This window comes from Panicum virgatum, chromosome 4K (genome assembly GCF_016808335.1).
Source record: "Panicum virgatum strain AP13 chromosome 4K, P.virgatum_v5, whole genome shotgun sequence".
Taxonomy (NCBI): domain Eukaryota; kingdom Viridiplantae; phylum Streptophyta; class Magnoliopsida; order Poales; family Poaceae; genus Panicum; species Panicum virgatum.
Window position 1 is genome coordinate 36316217 of NC_053139.1, and position 17901 is coordinate 36334117.

General features: G+C 44.1%; 1 long non-coding RNA gene across 1 annotated transcript; it reads right to left on the reverse strand.

The window, feature by feature from the left end:
• Positions 1 to 237: 237 nt before the first annotated feature.
• On the reverse strand, positions 238 to 1121 carry LOC120705195. Its single transcript, XR_005687834.1, has 2 exons — positions 907 to 1121; positions 238 to 495 (listed from the first exon to the last, which is right to left on the reverse strand). It is a non-coding gene; the product is annotated as an uncharacterized LOC120705195 (long non-coding RNA).
• Between the last annotated feature and the right edge of the window lie 16780 nt (positions 1122 to 17901).

The following is a 17901-nucleotide window of genomic DNA, read 5'->3' on the forward strand; positions in this document are numbered from 1 at the left end:
AGACACGTTCTAACAGTGTCCTCAGCCAATTTTTTCCTAGGACTAGCTAATTCGACGAGTAAATTGTGCCTCACACAAGTTCTGATGTTCAGTCTTTTATGGGTGTCCCGCGGACAAAAGACAACCCGTTTTATTCATCCAAGCCATCCGTTGGAAAAGTGGCGGGTAACATTACGAGGAGCGGAAATGACATGAACTGGACGGACTAATCCGTCAAACAAATGCACTGTTACGCAATTTCGCTAAAAGGCCTTGATATACTAATTCCTATTACAAGATACATAGCCTACTTGCTTTATTCAAGTTTACTGACATGGAAAATGCAGTCTCTTTCAAATATGCAGAACTAGGATGAGCACATATATAGGAAACCAGGTAATCTTCTCAAATTCTATGCATTTTGTACAATCAGGATGAGCTCCCTGGCTTCTCTCAGGTGCTAATGACAAGAAGGTGAGAACGGACTGCACAATGGTGCACTGGGGTTGTTCGGATCTGCAATGAAGGTCAAAAATCACGACACATATTTAAAAAAAAAGGGAAAAATGTCATAGAGAAATCAAAATATTCCTATGATATAGTTAACTATATGAAAACATGTTTCATCTTTAAATCAATGTTTTATTTTGCCTGCAGTAATTTTGTGAAATCTCAGATAGTGTTTACAGCCTTACAGGTGAAGTGGACAGCACATAGGGAATTCACGGGCTCAATTTTTTCTAAAAAAATGTGAATCAAGATAGCTTAGTTCGTTAGATCTTTTCTAGGGGAACCTACCCAACCCATTGGACTTTGGTGTTCACATTTTTCTAAATTTGTTCCATAAAACGTGTTTCAGAAAAAATAAATCATTCTGTTTTTGCCTCAAGGTGCACATACATGATCAGGAGAGTATTAAGTACTTACCACCACTAGGTGGCTTGGGGCTATCTGCAGTAACGCTGCTGCTGCTGATAAGGAACAGTAAACTGAGGACGACAATCAGGAGCCGAATCAGGCAAAACCATGTGGTTGCTGACATCGTTGTTCTACACTGTGCTCCACGAGTTTTTTTTTTTTTTTTGAGTATTGGGAGAGGGCCGAAGTTAACAACCAGAGCGAACACTTAGAGTGGCAGACTAGCGTGCCCAAATGACAGCACTCCACAGCATCTATGGACAAGTTCACCTATATAGAGAGGAGCTTTCGATCAAAGTCTGGACTGGGCTTTTAATGGGGATATGCGGAGGAAGCTGCATCCGGGATCAGCTCGCCGTGTCTTGCAGGGGTCAAGTCGGAGTCTTGTCCAGTGACATAATGACCGTTTACAGGGACAGTCAAAGTAAAAATGCCTGGTCCGCCGCGTGGCTGGATGAGCTTAAAATTTCCAACGGCCGGCATCAAGGCAATCAATGGCGGTCACTAGTCAAAGTCCACAGTAGCTCTTGTCACCCGGTTCTTCCACTGCACAATTCACACAATTCGCTGACGCTTTGAAAAAGCATTCCATTCACGTCATTCTCGCAAGAACAAGGACAACAATGTGACACTATATTATTTTACACCAGATTTTCTCGAATTTTTTCATAGATGGATGTCAACCGTTGGACTAGTAAAACTTCTACATTACTTAATAACATGCTAAGAAGGTTTACCGATTTCCAGACGTTCCTAATAGTGTTAATTCATAAAGAAAATTCCTACTAAAATTTATACTAATCCTTCCTATGCCATTGAAAATATAGCCTGAACACAGGACAGATTCGAAAAATTCAGGAGAAACACGGCCCCCACGTCGCCGCCCCGCAGGCGACACGGGCGGCTCCTCACAGCGCGTCGGCGGCGGACCGGCTCCCTCTCCATCGCACCCCCTGCCGCTGCCAGAGAGGCTCGCCTGAAGTCCGGCAGCCTCAAGAAGGTGGCGGCAGGGACATCTTTGTCGGGGAGTCGAGCGGCGACCGGCGACCGGCGAGAAGACCGCGTGGGCCGACGAAGTGGAGTGGTGACGGGCATGTGCTTCGCGGACCTGCTGTGCGGCGCGAGGTTGTGGTTGCTTAGAAGGCTCTTGCACGGAGAGCACAGCAAAGGCTAATCGCTGCTGGCAACAGCTTTTTTTTCACACCAAATTAACACTGGTTATCACTCAGCAGACAGTTAGCAGTATTTTTTTCTTACAGCAAATTAGCACCAACCACCAGCTACAGTCAGCCAAACCGAATGAATAAGACGCATCTACATATGTGGTTACATCACATGAGGAGCCCTCGTTAATCAAATATGGTTAGCACCTGCCCGAATTATTTTATTATTGATTATGGAGGCAAGTCACGGCAAAGGAGGCTTCACGTACAAGAAGGCCAGGTGCAGCACATGTATGGCAAGAGAATTAAATAAAGAAAGCATGTTGCCGTACAGCAAGGAGTCCAAGCTAATCACATGCAGATTTTGCCTGTTCGCGGATGGATCAAAAGGAAGCTTAATCGAGAAGAACTCTACAGAAAGGAAATTGGAGCCCATATATCTTAATATTAGTTTATTTAGATATTTCTTTGATAGCAAGTTTGGTGTGCCGTGACCGGCTAGGATGTCACGTCGATCAATACAACACATTTATCCTTGCATTTACCTTTATGCATCTATCTTTTCGACCCTAGGAGTAGGCGTAATGTAGATCTTGGATGAGTTTTTCAGCAAGCTGGACTGCATCGCCTCAATCTCCATTTCCCACGCAAGTTAACATCACTGGGTATCCCAGATTTCAACTCCCGGGCGAATTGCTGTCGTTGAATCTAGTTCTTATCCACCAGTTATTGAGTACTTTGGATGTTCGACCGACGGCACATCGCTTCTGTCTCGATCTACGGTATTCACCAATTATCGATTTTTGCACTGTCTTGTGAGAATGGTTATCTCTCGCTAGATGTGGTAGAATCACAAGTTATCTTAGCTTTGGTTAAGTTTGCATCGGCTAATATTTCTTTAATCTATGGTCTTGCTATCCAACCTGATTTATTTAGCTTTTATCTCGTTAAAATAGGTGATAGATTATTTAATGGCCGTTGCATCTTAATCTTGGTTATCTTCAAGTGCCGTTGGGACTGAGGTCAATTGTGGATAGATCTATCGGCTGACGGATTCTAGATTAACCTCTTGCTAGTAGTATTTCTAGAATGCAACTTCCGGGCGCATCGCTATCGTTTCATCTAAAAATACTAATGGTAATGTTAGTTGAAGCTTCATTAGCTTATGGCCATACTCATAGTAGATCAAGAGATCAACGGCACTCCGTTTCCTATCGGCTCTCTAACCGATAGCCTTCGAGCTTCATTGTTATTAACTGTACAGATCTGGTTCGGATAGCCGATGAGCCGCTTATGCTCATCAGGATGCTGGAATCGGCCTCATGGCCGATTATCCACTTATCATGTTTTATTCTGCTGTGCTGTTCACCTCAGAGTATTTCAAGGGTTATCGAATCCAAGGGAACATGTGTGCACTAACTTCTATTCTAGTCGGTCCAAGGACACACCAAGATAGATAGACGTGTAGAGAGGATTCCTAAGATAGCATTATAGCTGAGTTAAAGGTCGATCTTTTGGACACAATACTCGCTTCAGGCACCAGCTTACACCTGGTCTGCTAGGCGACTCCGGCCAACAGCTCTACGCTATATCCAAACATGGAGGATTACGAAGGACCAATAGGTCTGTCACCACCTACGGCTTACCTCTAACAAACAGTGGGATATAATGCAAACGATGGATAACCCTTATCCTAAACACCACGCCTACGCTACTGATTACTACTGTAGTCTAACTACGTATGTCGACCCGTAGCAAACTACCACACTTCGTATGAATAGGGAGCGACGAACCCGCGAGTAAGAGAACTGATCTCACCAACTACAAGCACTACTAGCTTATACTAAACCAAGTATAATATTAGAGATAGGAACCATGAATACTTACTAAACCCTAAGAATGTAGCAGCATCCGTAGAGGTACAAGCTAGGAAAAGAGAGCCGATACCCCGGCAGTTCTTGCGAACTATCTCTCACTCTCGTAGAGGTACAAATTGGAGAAGAGCGCCAAAGACCGGCACCCCTCCTGAGTACCTCTACCCTCTCCCTATTTTAAAGACAAGCTTGAGAAGTGTTGATCACACTTGGTGGATGTCCTCAAATGGAGCCCCTCCCCCTCTCATATATATAGGAGGGAGCCACGGGCAGCACAGCCTTCTCCTGCAGCCAAGCCTTGCTGAACAGACATTGGGAGCCAATGGGAAACGTCCACGTGTCTGAGTTGAGGCGGCGGGGCCCACTGGCTGGTCGGCGGACCATGGTGGTCTGCCGACGGCCCAGTGGCATCAACCACCCAAAACTTCGGAGAGTGGGTTGTCTGGGCTGCCTCTTGTCCAAGCCACGTGTCGTGCCTTGTCCTAACCTGGTTTGCTTGGGTGCATTGGCCTCTTTTCATCCATTTGGGCCTGAGCGGCGCGCTCTGATTGGTCGAAGCCTTTTGCCTTGGATTGAGTAGTGTGTTACCTTGCTCTTGTGGTGTGTTTTCTCCCTTAATTTACCTGCATACAAATATTAACCAACACTTGTAGAAATGGTTATTAATAAACCCCTACAACTAGGTTGATGTTCATCTTTTATGTATTTATGCAGGAATTGACGGTCTAAATTTGGTCTTTAGAAGCCATCAATAAAACCCCCACACTTACCCTTTGTTCGTCCTCGAGTGAAGAAGAAAGTACTAAGGTAGAACATGACTTCCAATGGTATGAAGCGAGCATAAAAGATATTCCAAGCCATACCTTGCACTTGTGAAATGTAAAGTGTCTATCGTACCATCTTGGGTAGTTGAGGCATGGAATGGTCTGGAATCAAATCACTTCTACTCCTCATATCAAGTAGCTTGGGATTTTTCAATAAGTTTTCAAAACAATCCTTGCTTAGCTCCTCGTTTGATTTCCTTAAATCACTCAACGTGTATATGTCCTTACCAAGGCGTTTATCTTGCCTTCTCTTCATCCTACTTCTAGCGATGGCTATATGTGGAGCTCATGGACTTGTATCACATATATTGCAAAGTCAAAACTCAGATCTAAAGAGAAAAATAAATCACACAATTAGATCAAGATGTGCACGTGTATGGATTATGGTGGATGAGATGGAAACTCCTTTTGTGTGATCTCTCTATAAATTCTTCCTTTTGTGTGATCTCTCTCTATAAATTCTTCTAAGAGCATGTCTATCTCTTATTTTTTTCTCTTTTTTTTCAAGGACTTTCATGGGCCCTTTTTTTTAGTTTTTTTCTTCCATACTTGGACCTTCATGTGTCTATATTTTTTATATCTCATGCCACATTTTTTTTAACAATAACTGGAGAGAGACCAACATATACTATGGAGCATTTATTTTGTGGGATGGATGGATGAATGGTACAATGCTAACTTCTCATAAAAGCATAGCAAGGAGGTATATGGTGTGCAAGTGAATCTTGATCATGGAAGCATGACAGAAATTCTCTCGAGGGTCACAACAATTTGACAAAGCTCAATGCAAGACAAACAACATATGTGTATAAGGTTTTCAAGATAAATCCTCATATGACTTTGGTAGAACTTTGGCATATCAAAGAGGAGCTTTGCAAAGGGTTTTCCAAATTTTCAAATAAAGTTCCCAAACACTTGAACAGTAAGAGCGAAGATTATATCATTAAATCATATCTCAAACATCAACTACTTAGATGAGCATGCTTTTCTAAATATTTTTATTCACAAGCAACAAGATGATAAGCATGGAATAAAACATATGCAAGCCAACCATAGAAAATATGTAGAGCAAGTGGAACAAACTAATTCATTTTGAGTTTGATTTCAGTAAGTCAGATTTAAAATTCATTCAAACTCATGAATTAAAGACACTTGCGAGGTAGAGGATGCACAAACCATCGCTTTTGAAGAAGATGGGGATTAAGACAGTGGTGATTCAGCCAAACCACCAGGTGGCCGGCTGACTCTGGTGTCCTTGCCTTTTTCTCTTGTCAAATTTGTGTAGACATTGTTGTGCGATACATCTGCAGGAGATCTCGATTGTGTATGGCAATGATAATCTTGAGAGATCTCCCCCACACTTGTACTTATACGTGGTGATGTATTCAAAACAAAATGTGGAAATAAAATAGTGGCTCTGCTGGTTTTAAGAATCAGGGTGCCCTAAAATTTATTGAAGCTAAATTTTAATCTCACCATGAAACTTACACAAGCAAAACCGAATTAAGATTGCATCAACATAAGTATGTTGTGCAACATTTATCCAAAACCTTGGCTTACCTTCCCGTTGAATTTAGCTCATTGATTCACCCAATTGGATTTGAATTTCCTGCATGGGTTAGCCTGCACGTACAACCGATATCTATACAAGTATTAACTCTAGGTTCATCACTCAAACTTAACTCCATGTCTCATTTAATTGAAGAAGGCATTTTAACCTAAGCACCGTGCTTAATTTAAAATGCCTATGAATGTGTTGAGCACTACACATTCAAACCAGAGCATACACGAATAAATAAAGGAAGTATGAAGCATGATTGAGCTTTATTCAAAGAGAGATAAGCATGAGTACGAACCTGGTGATCCTCGAGCAACATCCCGGCAGGGCTTTGTTTAATGTCAAAAGTAGGACACTGAGAGTACTTACCATGGCGTTTTGTTGATGAGAACTCAATATTGTCACCATGGCAACTTCTCTCATTTTTTTTAATTATATATATATTTTTTATGGAGCAAGATGCAAGAACTAACACCATTTCCAAATCAAGATAAGACTAGTAAGAGAGAACTTACTTGGGGTCTGCACATACCTATCCCACACTTGGAGTTTGCATTGCTGGGCAACAAAACTCAAGTGTGTGTAGTTCAAATTCCTTTTCGTAGTCGTCCCCTCAGCAAGACTTACCAAAGTGTTGTCGTTGGTGTAGGCCCCATGCTCGTAGACGTCACCTGTCCATCGTTCTTTTTTTATCTCCACCTGAAATGGTTAGCGACCGAAAATATCCGAAGGAAAGCTTTATCCTAAAGCATGATCTTGCTTTTTATTAAAAAAAGGAAAAATAAATGATCATCCGGGCTATCTCCCGGTAGTGCTTTGTTTATGTTCATAAGCTCGACCATGGGAACATCCTCTTGTAGCTACGTTGGTGATGTGTTCCTCTTTCATCACCAATTATTGAATTGTCTTGAAGCTTTTAGCTGCAAGGTTAGCGCCACGGAGTATCCACAAAATTTACAATGTTTGTGATAAACATATGCATCCACAACCAGCCTTCGAAGGGTTTTGTAAAAGAGGACCTTAAGGCGGTTGTAGTCCTCGTGTATGCTCAGGGCACAAAGCGTGCCTAACTCTGGAGAGGCATTGAATGAGCCTGAGTCATGGGGTATTTCAAAGATGAAGCTCCCATGCTCATCAATGGAATCCTTTTCTATGGACTCCAGAGTTGGTGCCTCATAAAATTCCTTGGCCCATGAATTCTCTAGTTCAAGAGATTTGTTGTGAGAGATCATGACTGGATCTCGATTGTGGTCGAGAATGATGCACTCTAGGCCAGCAGGAAGAGGCTCAAACTCAATTGGAGGTCTAGGGGGAGTCTCGAACTCGGATATATATATAGGTTCAGCGGGATCGTCCTCCTCCTTGATGAATTCTTCAACACCTCTCTCAAGGAGAGATTCCAGTGAGTCAACAAGGCAAATTCCCTTTACCTCTTCGATTAGTTCAGAAACAAGGGATGGTTGTAACATGGAGTTTGTGGCTCTAGCAATTTGAATAGAAATGGTTTCCTTCCCTAGATGGACATCGAGCTCACATTGAGTCGGAGCATCCGTGAGAAATTTCTTGATGGGGTGCCCGATCAAGACCGAAGTCTTGGACGTCGAACATATGAAAGTCAAGGATTATTTCGACATCTTAGTGTCTAACGGACATGTTCTGCAAAATTCCATATGCTTCCAGGACTTCTCTAGAGGGAGTCTGGAAGGTTTTGTCGGTTTGAACCAATGACTCATCTAGCAAATGGTCAAATGTGGATTCACTAGAGATGATGTTGGCTCCGATAGTGGGATTGTAGAGGGTATCTACCTGGGTTCCTTTTATGGTGCAAGGAAGGGTTGAAGGAGGAGAACTGATCCGAAGAACTTCTGATGATAGCTCTATCTCTCTGAACCACTCGCTGCTCATAATGGTCATCGACTTCTTAATATTTTCCCTACAGAAGTCAGCTTCTATAGGATCTGTGAAAGCAACGGGAACCGGTGGTTTCCTCTTGCAGGTATAATTTGAGGTGTTTCCAAAATCTTCAAAATGATCATCCTCGAATTTGAAAGGGAGCTCTGGAGTTCGAATTTCTTCTTTCTCGAAAACTCGTGGTTCAGGAGAGTGTTCTAGGGCTGAATCTAAGGGTATGGATAGTGAACGATCAGATTCAACTGCTAGAATGTCCTCATGACTTGACTTACGCTGTTATCGGGAGGGTGCAGACTCGGCTACGAAGGAAGTATTTTCGGTGATAATTTCTAAGATTTCCATGCCTTCGGCTAGAGTCTTGTGGGCAAAAGAGCCTCCAGCAGTCATGTCAAGGTAAGAAGCGGAGACCATATTGAGCCCCGTGTAAAAATGTTCAAGCAACACATAATCGGGTATCGATAGGACAGGGCCAGATTTTACTAAAAGTAAAAATCTAGCCCAAGCCGCACCTATAGATTCCTTCTCATTCTGCTGAAAGCAGAGGATATCCTTTCATAGAGCAACGAGCCGGGACTCGGAGAAAATCTTGAGACAAAACTTGTCTCTAAGTTCACCCAAATTTCCGTTTACACTCCCTACGGTATGCGTGTACCATTGTCTAGCCTCCTCTACGAGAGAGAAGGGAAACAACTTCCACCTAAGGGTATCATGTGACATGCCTGCGATGGCATAGCATGAACACACTAGCTCAAACTCTCACAGATGGTGGTATGGGTTTTCGCTATCTAACCCAAAGAAGGAAGACTCCTAAACCACAGTGATAAGGTCGGGATGGAGTTCATAGCCAGATGAAAGAATTGGGTGTTCAGATGGTGGTGGCTCAAGAAACTCGCCTGTAGGAGCAGCAAAATCTTGGATACAAGGCTGCTCCGTGGTAGCGGGGGTAGAGGTAGTAGAAAGAAAATTAAAAATGATATCGAATAAATTCTATAGGATAGAGAAGCTTTTAAAGGACAGCTTCTCCATGGATAACAGGGGTAAAGGTAGAAGCAAAGAAAAGGAAAAGATATGAGGATGACTAGGTAAGAATAAAGGTACAACAACCGTTCCCTAGCAATGGCGTCAGAAAGTTTGTTGGGTATTTTAGCGTCACGAATAAATTTGCAAGCGCATGGATACCGTTGTAGCTTTGATCTCAGAGTATTCTAAGGGTTATCGAATCCAAGGAAACGTGTGTACACTAACTTCTATTCTAGTCGGTCCAAGGATACACCAAGATAGGTAGACGGGCAGAGAGGATTCCTTAGATAGCACTATAGCTGAGTTAAAGGTTGATCCCTCGGGCACAATATTCGCTTTGGGCACCGGCTTACACCTGGTCTACCAGGCGACTCCGGCCAACAGCTCTACGCTATATTCGAACGTGGAGGATTATGAAGGACCAATAGGGTTGTCACCACCTACGACCTACCTCTAACAAACCGTGGGATATAATGCAAATGAAGGATAACCCTTAGCCTAGACACCACGCCTACGCTACTGATTACTACTGTAGTCTAACTATGTATGTCAACCCGTAGCAAACTACCGCACTCCTATGAATACGGAGCGACGAACATGCGAGTAAGATAACTGATCTCACCAACTACAAGCACTACTAGCTGATACTAAACCAAGTATAATATTAGAGATAGGAACCACAAATACTTACTAAACCCTAAAAATGTAGCAGCATCCGTAGAGGTACAAGCTGGGAGAAGAGAGCCAATACCCCTAGCAGTTCTCCCGAACTATCTGTCACTCTCGTAGAGGTACAAATTGGAGAAGTGCGCCGAAGACCGGCACCCCTCCTGAGTACCTCTACCCTCTCCCTATTCTAAAGACAAGCTTGAGAAGTGTTGATCACACTTGGTGGATGTCCTCAAATGGAGCCCCTCCCTCTCATATATATATATATATATATATATAGGAGGGAGCCACGGGCAGCACAACCTTCTCCTGCAGCCAAGCCTTGCTGAACCGACATTAGGAGCCAATGGGAAGCATCCACATGTCTGAGTTGAGGCGGTGGGGCCCACTGGCTGGTCGTCCGACGGCCCAGTGGCGCCAACCACCCCCAACTTCGGGGAGTGGGCTGTCTTGGGCTGCCTCTTGTCCAAACCACGTGTCGTGCTTTGACCTAACCTAGTTTGCTTGGGTGCATGGGCCTCTTTTCAGCCATTTGAGCCTGAACAACACGCTCTGATTGGTCGACGCCGTTTGCCTTGGATTGAGGAGTGTGTTACCTTTCTCTTGTGGTGTGTTTTCTCCCTTAATTTACCTGCATATAAATATTTACCAACACTTGCAGAAATGGTTAGTAATGAACCCCTACAACTAGGATGATGTTCATCTTTTATGTATTTATGCAGGAATTGACGGTCTAAATTTGGTCTTCAGGAGCTGTCAACAATGGTAGCGCCCGTGGGCGTCATTTCCCCATTGGGGGCATCATCTTGGAGCTACCATCTTGTTGCACGGGGCTCTCTGGGTGAAAATCCTATCTATATTTTGGATGAGTGACCGTGGCACCTTGGCATCGTGTCCTCCTTGGAGGCATCGTCTCTAGTGACCCATCTAGGCTTGATGCATTTCTGGTCCATTGGTCATGGACAGCAGCAAATGGAGTTGGCAACTCCGCTACGTGGCAAGCTGAACGGGTGTTGCCGAGCCCTCGTGGCATTTGGAGCTTTGATGGCGGCTGGAGGTTGGCGCATGTTTGTCCGTTGTGGCTGCTTGCAGTAGACTATGGCAGCTGGCATTGCTTGGCAACTATCAGTGCGGTGTGGGGCAGTGTCGAAGGACGGGGCTTGCGGCATCAACATCATGGGATGACTTGGCTTGCAGCGGACCGCGGTGGATTGCTCAGCTTGGCTGGGCTATCCGGTGCGGTACATTATCGGAAGGCAGTGCAACGGCAACAGAGGTTATGTTCGCAGGTGAAGCAAGGAGGTGAGGTCGCCCTATGGTGGCGGCTTGGCATTGATAGGTTCATAGGACTTGGGGCAACATTGCTCACCACCCTGATATTGACAAAAGAAATGGAACCATGGCGTGGAGTCTTGTGGCGGGCGTGGTGAGGCCCCTGGGCGTGGTGTTTCTTCGAGGCGACAAGAGCGAGGTCCAACGGCGGATGTGGCGAGGCCTCCGCGCGTTGTGTTATCATGGTGGCGATTGCAAAGCAGCCTACAAGAGGTCCGGTTTCAGTGGTATCACTCCGTCAGGTGGATGGTGGTGTTGTAGTGGCACGGCGGCGGAGGGTCCCGCATGGCGGTGATCTTCCCGGTGCAATACCGTCTGCATCTTTCTATTCCGTATCGACGCAGGGTCGCGCCTAGAGGTTTCTTGGCAACTTGGATGTTTGATGGGTGTTGTGAAAAGGCTTCGGTTTTGCTGCGTTTATCGTGCGAAGTTAATTTCGATCGGCTAGGGTTGTCTCGTGGAGAACCGGAGATGAGTTGTGTGGCTCGCATCGATATCCCAATCTGACTGGCATGAGCTGTTAAGTAGTGTTGAGTTCGGCGCGTGTTGATGCCCATATCTAACATGCCTGTGTTATTTTTGTGTTTTTGTTTTTTCTTTTGTTGCCTGGTCATGGCCTCCCGAATACATAATCTTATATTTCTCTGCGTTATCAATAGAAATGTACTCGTCAAGTCGAGTGTTGTTCGTTCAAGAAAAAATAGAGGCTGAGTCCAGGATGGCGAAGAAGGGGCTTATCCACGAGGGGAGCACGGATGCATGGAGGAGTTGGAAGGTGGCTCGTCTAGCGCGTGGGGACGGGACCTGCTCGGACACAGACGAAAGGAAGAGGCCCGGCAGCACGCCTACAGTCCGCCGGGGTTGTTGATGACGGAGTGAGAGACAGCCGATTACGTAACAGAGGCAAAGGTAGATTACTAAATCCAGTGGCTTGCTATTAAAGTTAACTATAATAATAATATTAATATGTCCAGATGTCCAATAACAAATTGGCTAGAATTGTAGTGTCTTCTTGACAGTCACATTTTTTCAATAGAGTACAACAAAAGACATCTTCTAATGGAGTCCCAAGCCATTTTTTCTCTTGGACTAATTCAATGTGTAGAGTGTGCCTCACACAAGTTCTGAAGTTCAGTCTTTGTGAGTGTCCCACGGACTAAAGAAAATCCATTTGTTTATCCAAGCCATCCATTGGAAAAGTGCCCGATGACATTATGAGGAGCGGAAGCGATTGGAACTGGATGGAGGGCATTAACACTTCAAAGGAAACAATCAGATAGTCTTCTCAAATTTTATGCATTGTGTAGAATCAGGATGATCTCCCGGGCTCTCGGGGGCTAATGACAAGATGCTGAGTCCGGACGGCATGATGGTGGACAGAGGTTGTTCGGATCTGCAATGAAGGTCAAAAATCACGCTGCCGATTTAAAAAATCAAAATAATGCCATAGATCAATCAAGATATATTCCTATATATGATACAGTTAACTGTAAAAAATTATTGATGTGATTGAATTATAGAAACATGTTTCCATGTTTCATCTTTAAGTTCCACCACTTCTGCGACGCCATCCCGCACGCAGGTGCTGATCCCTCTGTCACCCAACTAAATCGGGTTGGCTCGTAAGGATAATGAGCTGAAAATCAAGTTTGGCTTGGTTCATTTGGAACACCTTGAGCCGACTCGTTTGGCTGATGAGCCATGTAGTGTTAACATTATTAATAAGATCAAATGTGATTTTTGTCAATATATGATAATTTAAGCATGCTGATTGTTGAATAATTAGGCAACTGCACGATTAAATTCTAAAATAAATAAATCATGAATATGACCAGATCTAGCATGAACAACTCTATCATACTAGTAACAAAACACAGCAGGATCACGACCTCCCAAATTCCAACACTGATAATATTCAAAAGTATAGCGCATGATGATATTATGAAAATAATAATACAGATCAGTAAATTGAGATATATAACTTAGATGTTTTTAGAAAAAAATAATTAGCTCATATTTGGCTTACAAGTTAAAAGATATATTTATTTTAGCCAAATGATAATACAAATATTAATATAATTTAATCTTATCATATTTATGGAGCCTAATAATGAACCAATCAAACAGCTCACGAGCTGGCTCGTTAAAATTGTGGCTCGGTTCAGCTTGTTTGAGTGGTCGAGCTGAGCTGAACTAGGCCGAGACTATGAACAAGCTGAGCCGACTCAAGAGCCCCTAGATTTTTCTACCAGCCTAGCTAAGAGAGGATAATGGAGAGAGATGGGAGTGAGACCTCATGAAAAGATGAGGAGGATTTTTTTTATGTTACAGATCGATGAGGAGGAGTTGATAAGGTTGAAGATCAGAGAGAGACTGGTTAGTTTTTAGTTTTTAGTGCACTTCTCGCATTCAAACTATTTACCGTCGATTTTGGCTACTGGTCCTGAAACTGGTTACAGGTCCGATCCTCTTCGGTGGCTGGCTTGCATATAGGTATTTTTAGGGTCGATCATCTAAGATGACCAGTTCTAAAAATATGCACCATTTCTAGATCTGATTTCTAAGGTGTGACTGATCTTAAAAGAGAGGTGTTTCCACAAATAGTTTCTGACGTATTGGAATTTACAAAATACCTTTTGTTCCCAATACTTAACCATGCCAGGGTTGCAAAAAAATGGGCGAGCTGCAACAAAGCTGATTCTACATAGGAGTGCCAATAAACTGAGGGCGAAAATGAGGAGACGAATCCGGCTGGGGCAGATGTTTGATGACATTCTTGCGGTTCTAAGTGGGCTCCGCGAGTTGGAGATGCTGTACACGGCGTGCTCAAACATATAACAGCGCTCTCCTGCAGCATGCTCACATACAGAGGAGCTTCTGTCAAAGAGTGAACTGGACTTTTACTGATGCGGAGGGAGGAAGGTGCCTCCGGGTGGTCAGCTTTCCGTGTCCTGAATTTCTCCAAGGGAGGTTCAGTTCAAAGCCAAGTAACGCCAAGTCCGCGTGGTTTGATGATGACCTTGAAATTTCCGAAGGTCGGCATCAAGGCAATGGCGGTCACCGCCAGTCAGGTCTCGAAGCTCCTATCACCATTTCGCTTGATTATTTTCTTTGTTCTTTTGTTAGCTGTTCGGACTCACGAAAGTCAATGCATGCTCTGGAAAAGCATTCCATTCACGCCATTCCATCAAGCTCGACATGGACCGCAGCCTTTGGTCATTGCCGTAGGCGTGCCCGTCGGGCAACAAAGCGGCAGTATATTTTTTTTACACAAGCTGTTCCTGAATTTCTCTGAAACGTCAGTGTAAAATGTAAAGTACTAATTTCAAGTTTCATATTCATAACTTGCTAAGATGGTTCATCCAATCCAAAACTTCATAATTGGGCAAAAATAGATCTGTGACACCGAAAGACGTTCATTCCGAAATTTACCATCGAACCATCCTGGTACACATTAATACCATCGAAAGATCCCTCCGTTTAGAAATTTACCATCCCATCCACTTCCGTTACCTCTTTTATATTTTTTTATTTTTATTTATTCCACTGGGCCATGTGAAATAACTCCTTTGCCCTTTGTTGGTTTGACGTGGAAAGGTCTTCATCTACTTGGTTGAGCTTTAGTGGTGAGACCAAGCTCTTGACTGGGAGCATATCTTGGTGGAGCTCCAATGCGCACTAGGGGTGGCTTTAGCCCATCGATACCATGGGAAAAAATTAACTTGCCGAGTTTGCATTTGCCTAACTCTTTCCTTTATGTTTCCGCATTCATACATGCAACTTATGTACTTTTACCTTCTTAGAATAGTATCTTGCTAGGATTGACTATATGTTGCAAAACTCTTGTTTGGGTCGGATTAAAACACTAGTTGAACCTTGGTAGCACATCTAGATAGCATGTTCTACTTTATATTTTGTGCAAACTAGATGGAGACCATAGATTAAGATTTTAAGTTGTCTAATTCACCCACCCCTTAGCTTACAAGCATCAATTTCTTTCAAGTGGTATCAGAGCCGGGGCCTCACATCTTTCATAATGAATTGCCAATTCCATTGGAAAATTGTGAAAGCCGGCTTATTGGAATGGTTAGGCTTCACCGCCTAGTGAGTTAGCTAGTCGGGGAAGTGATTGATCCCTAGAAAGGCTCTACGGTTCGATGGGATGTTTCTAATGATGGAAAGTGCTCATGAAAGCATATCTCCAAGCTAGGGGCCTAATTGTTTGGAGAGTAGTGAGTGAAGGTGTGAAAAGTGATAATCACCAAGAGATAATATAATATTATTCTAAAAAAAGTATAATCTTGTCTTCTCTTCAATATGGAGCTTCCCACGAAGTAGGGTTCTCCTTGTCCTCTGCACAAAACCGTCGTTGCTGCTTCACACCAAGCCAGAGGGTCGACAACTTGCCAGCAAGCCACCAAGATTTTAAGGGGCTGGCATACCAAGATTACAACTGTGGTTCACTCTAGAACTAAATATAAGGAAGAAACACCTTGCTTCTCACTCCCTCTAGGTCTAATCTAGCACTAACACTCTCAAAGTATATGCTAAAGTCTTTGGATATGATCAATTAGCACTATGGTGGTTTGGAGGTCTTCTTTAGTGTGTACGTGCCTCCTCTAGACTCCACCAAACTTAAATGATCTAGTGGAAGATAAGCTAGAGAGCCGGTGATAGCCGCTACATGCTATTTCTCTGAAAAGCTTAAAGCATCGGGTGATGTGGTCGCCTGTGTCGATTCATCCGATCACACTAGGGTTGCATAGTGGATGTCGAACTCTGTCAGCTCACTTTTGCTGGCGTCATTGCAGCAATGCATTTATCTGTCACCATTGGATCATCCTGTGCTGAAGGATTTGTCCTCCAAAATCTTTTGCTACTTGACATGCTCTCTGAGTAATCAAACTAAGCTTGAACCGATGTCTTCTTCAGTAGTGTCGGATCATCCGGTGCGGATAGCACTTTTGCCCCAAACCTTCTGGAGCTTCTAAGCAAATAGTCAGAGCAATTTGCATTGCACCGACACTGGTCTTTAGAGTGTCGGATAATCTGGCGCTACTGGGTTTCTCTGCACTTGATCGTCGTTGCAATTCTGCAAGTTGAACTCGTCAAATTTGACACTTCTTTAAGTTCTTTCTTTATTTCTTGCTTTGCTAGGGTTTTATACTTTATTTATGAGATCTAAAATCATTCACTTGACAAACTTAATTTGTCTCATTAATTATATTATTAGACTTGCAAGGGGTTCGGGTCGATCCTTTTGTGAAATCGAACCGCTCCTTAAACCAGCCCACAAATCGGGGCGGGGCGATCCTGAAATAAAAAGGATCAAAGGGGTCACAACCCTATCTACCCCTGTGATCCTGGGGGTCGAACCTTGCAGGCTTCAGTTGCAGCAGAGTGCCTCCCCACCGCCTTACTTCTCTCTAGACAGCAAGTGGGCAACGTACCGGCTACTGAGGCAGCAGTGCAGCACTGCGACAGCTAGCGTGGCGTCATGGCATGGGAGGTTCGACCCCTGGCTACCCGCGGGTCACGCGGAGCAGGTGTGCTAACGGGGTGGTCCGACCACTGATATGGGTTTGGCACTAATGGGGCAGCGGGTACGCACTAGGAGCGCACCGCTCCGCACTATTTGCAGACTGATATATTATCACTCAATTACTAAAATCACAAGAATAGTCTAATGGGTCATTTTCCTTACAACTGGGCTTTTACTGGGATGGGGAGGAAGATGCCTCCGGGCAGTCAGCTCGTCGTGTCTTGCACGGGTCATCACTCCTGACTTCTAAGTCATCTCCAATAATGTAACGCATGCCCTCATAGCGAAAGGATAGTTCAAAGCTAAGTAACGCTGGGTCAGCATGGCTTAATGACCTTGAAATTTCTGAAGGCCGACGATGACAGGCAGAAGCAAGAGGAAGCAGTGGAGTCCAGACTGGCAGAACTAAATCTCAATCGCGCCGTTATTGCCACCGTCGATGTCGTTCGTCAACAGGCCCTCGACGCCCTCCTGTTGTTCCTCCAGTAGGCAACTGTTGTAACAAACTCGTGCCCCCCGAGCTTAATAGCTCGGTACTATTAAACATCGTGTTCACCTGCATGAATCATGTCTCTTTTTTTATATATATATATCCCTTAAGGCGATGACAACGCATCAGCTTTTTTTATATATCCCTTGAGGCGATGACAATGCATCGGCTTTTAAACCTGTTGCCAATGGTAGTGCATCGGCTCTCTGCGTGTTCCAACAAGAACAGTCTCATGAGCCTACCCAAAGGCTGGGGTAATACTTTTTCAAGTATTTTCCATTCACGTTACGACTGAATCTTACCCCTTCGAGGGTTTCCATGCGGTAGGAATTGCCTGGCGCAGTCTCCACTATGCGATAAGGACCGTGCCAATTGGGTGACCACTTGCTGTACACTGGGTCTTTGCTCCCAATCGGCAAAACCAACTCCCAGACAAAATCCCCGACTTGGAAACTTTTCGGCCTCACTTTCTTGTTGTAGGCTCTGGCGACTTTCGCCTTATTTTCTTTGATCTTTTCCAGAGCCCAAAGCTGAAGTTCCGTGAGATCTTCTGTGTTGATGTTCATGAGAGAGGAGTACTCATCGGCTGATATCTTGTCTTGCAGCGCAACGCGCCTAGAG